The sequence below is a fragment of the Cryptomeria japonica genome, unplaced genomic scaffold (genome assembly GCF_030272615.1).
Source record: "Cryptomeria japonica unplaced genomic scaffold, Sugi_1.0 HiC_scaffold_157, whole genome shotgun sequence".
NCBI lineage: Eukaryota > Viridiplantae > Streptophyta > Pinopsida > Cupressales > Cupressaceae > Cryptomeria > Cryptomeria japonica.
This window is the reverse complement of record NW_026728979.1, coordinates 77501-80880: the sequence shown is the minus strand read 5'-3', so window position 1 is coordinate 80880 and position 3380 is coordinate 77501. Positions and strand designations below refer to the sequence as shown.

The window sequence follows — 3380 nt, the reverse complement described above, 5'->3', positions numbered from 1 at the left end:
GTAGCCAAGTTGCGTGCCAAGGTGGGTGTCGGGGTGGGTGCCAAGGATCCAAGGTGGGTGCCAAGGAACCAAGGTGGGTGTCTGGGTGGGTGCCGAGGTGGGAGCCAGGGTGGGTCCCAAGGTGAGTGCAAAGGTGGGTGCCAGGGTCAAGGTGAGTGCCAATGTGGGTTCCAAGGTGCCAGGGTCAGGGTGAGTGCCAATGTGGGTTCAAAGGTGCTAAGTTGGGTGCGAGGTTGGGTGCGAGGGTGGGTGGGTGCCAAGGTGTGCTAGGTGGAAGCCCGGGTGGGTCGGCATCCCATGGGTGTCGAGTTGGGTGCCTGATGGGTGCTTCTTGTCAAGTTTTAGTCGTCGGGACTCATTTCGAGCCTTAGAGGTCGTTTCTTGTCCGGTTGCCCTGTCTTCGACCTGGGAACCCAATTTTGGTCCTCGGGTCCCATTTTTTTTTGTCTCGCATCCCACTTTTGGCCTGTGGCCTTTTCGGGGTCGATTCTCGTTTTGGGCATCAGAGCATGTTTCTTCTCCTAAAACCCAATATTTGTTTATTAAGTCTCGGAACACATTTTTGTTCTCGTGGACCCATCATGGGTCTTGGAACGCATTTGTGGTCCTTGGGTCCCATTTTGCATCCCGAAACTTGTGTTTTGGTGCTTGATCCCTATTTTGGGTGCCCACCTTGCACCAAGTGCGCACCCGGGGCAAACCGAGCGCCTTGGTGCACCGGGGCAAGATCGAGCGTGCACCCGAGGCGCCCCGAACATGCACCAAGGTGCACTCGGCCCACATGTGAGCGCAGGTCGTTGCGCCCGAGGTGGTGTGTGGGCACCGCGTTGCAGACGGGACACTGCACGCACACGACGCCCCCTACAGGTGCACGCACGTAGGCCGGGCCGGGTGCACACCCGACGCCCTAGCAAGGTGCGCGCACCCGGGCAGGGCTCACACTTGGCGAACGGGGCGCACTTCGCGAGGGAGGGTGTGCACCTCGACGGGGGTGGGTGGCCGGGGTGGATTCGCACGTGGGTCGCGGTTTGCTAAGTACACACTGCGACAAGCTCATAACGGGTGCGATCATACCAGCGTTAGTGCACCGGATCCCATCAGAACTCCGCAGTTAAGCGCGCTTGGGCCGAAGTAGTACTGGGATGGGTGACCTCCCGGGAAGTCCCGGTGTTGCACCCTTTTTTAGTTTTTCGCCGGGCATCGCAATGCTATTTGAATAAACCTTTTGCCCGTTTGCGTTCTCGTCGGGGCCGGGCCGGGCCGGGGTGCGCTGCCCGCACTACCGCGCGCGCGGGGGCGACACCGAGCGCGCACCCGAGGCGCCCCGAGCACACAGGCCACGGTGCAACCCGGGCGTTGTGCGCGCACCCCGGTGCGCCCGAGGTGCTGCGCGCGCACCCAGGTGAAATCGGTGTGCACCTCGGCCAGTGCGCGCTCGGTCGAGTCGCGCACGTTGGCCAAGGTGCACGGTGATGTTTCTTACTCTAAGGTTCCGCACCAGACGCCCGGGACAGGTGAGCGAAGCTGGGCGGGGCCGGGTGCGCGGCCGGGGCAGGTGCACGCAGCTGGAGAGAGCTTTGGAGCACACTTCGGAGCGCACCAATGATGCGCTCCATTCAAAAGTTTCCTGAAAAGGCAAAAAAAGTTGAGATTATAGAATTTCCCACTTGAGAGATTGTAAAAAAAAAAAATTTAAAATGAAGGAAACGCGGGTGCCAAGGTGTGCGCAGCCCAGCCAAGGTGTGCGCACCAAGGCGCCCACCCTGGCGAAGGTGCACGCAAGGTGCGCACCCGAGGCAAACCGGACAATTAACCCAACTTTCGACTTCGCGCGCACCTTGGAGCGCACTTCGGAGCGCTCCTTGGTGCGCACCAATCTTGGGCACCTCGGAGTGCACCATGGCGCCCACCAAGGTGCGCACCCGGGGCAAACCGAGCTCCGACTTCGTGCGCACCTTGGAGCGCACGAAAGGTGCGCACCATGGCGCCCACCAAGGTGCGCAGCCCAGCCAAGGCGTGCGCATCAAGGTGCGCACCCTGGCGAAGGTGCGCACCCGGGGCAAACCGAGCTCCGACTTCGTGCGCACCTTGGAGCGCACAAAAGGTGCGCAACCCAGCCAAGGTGTGCGCACCCCGGTCAAACCGAGCTCCGAATCGTGCGCACCAGAGGTGCACGCCATCGTGCGCACCTTGGAGCACACTTCGGAGCCCTCCTTGGTGCGCGCCGATGTTGCGCACCTCGGAGCGCACCCGGGGAAAACAATGCAATTAACCCGACTTTCGACTTCGTGGGCACCTCGGAGCGCTCTCGGGTTCGCACCTCGGAGCACACCGAGGTGCGCACCTTTGATGCGCTGCCTTCACCAATTTCCAGAAAAGGCAAGAAAACATTGAGAAGGTGTGCGCACCGAGGTGCCCACCCTGGCGAAGGTGCACGCGAGGTGCGCACCCGGGGCAAACCGGGCTCCGACTTCGTGCACGCCGCACCTTGGAGCACACTTCGGAGCGCTCCTTGGTGCGCACCAGGGCGCGCAACCCAGCCGAGGTGCCCACCCCGGCGAAGGTGCACGCGAGGTGCGCACCCGGGGCAAACCGGGCTCCGACTTCGTGCACGCCATGGTGCCCACCGCGGCGAAGGTGCACGCGAGGTGCGCACCCGGGGCAAACCGGGCTCCGACTTCGTGCACGCCGCACCTTGGAGCACACTTCGGAGCGCTCCTTGGTGCGCACCATGGTGCCCACCAGGGCGCGCAACCCCGCCGAAGGTGCACGCGAGGTGCGCACCCGGGGCAAACCGGGCTCCGACTTCGTGCACGCCGCACCTTGGAGCACACTTCGGAGCGCTCCTTGGTGCGCACCATGGTGCCCACCAGGGCGCGCAACCCCGCCGAAGGTGCACGCGAGGTGCGCACCCGGGGCAAACCGGGCTCCGACTTCGTGCACGCCATGGTGCGCACCGCGGCGAAGGTGCGCACCCGGGGCAAACCGGGCTCCGACTTCGTGCACGCCGCACCTTGGAGCACACTTCGGAGCGCTCCTTGGTGCGCACCAGGGCGCGCAACCCAGCCGAGGTGCCCACCCCGGCGAAGGTGCACGCGAGGTGCGTACCCGGGGCAAACCGGGCTCCGACTTCGTGCACGCCGCACCTTGGAGCACACTTCGGAGCGCTCCTTGGTGCGCACCATGGTGCCCACCAGGCCGCGCAACCCAGCCAAGGTGTGCGCACCAAGGTGCACGCGAGGTGCGCACCCGGGGCAAACCGGGGTCCGACTTCGTGCACGCCGCACCTTGGAGCACACATCGGGGCGCTCCCGGGTTCGCACCGGCGTTGCGCACCGTGGTGGGCACCTCGGAGCACACCAAGGTGGGCAGCGAGGTGC

At 64.3% G+C, this 3380-nt stretch overlaps 1 non-coding gene across 1 annotated transcript; it reads left to right on the top strand.

Moving 5' to 3' along the window:
- The first annotated feature begins 1060 nt into the window (after positions 1-1060).
- LOC131866935 (5S ribosomal RNA) lies at positions 1061-1179 on the top strand. The gene has a single exon (XR_009365534.1). It is a non-coding gene; the product is annotated as a 5S ribosomal RNA (ribosomal RNA).
- The last annotated feature ends 2201 nt before the right edge of the window (positions 1180-3380 follow it).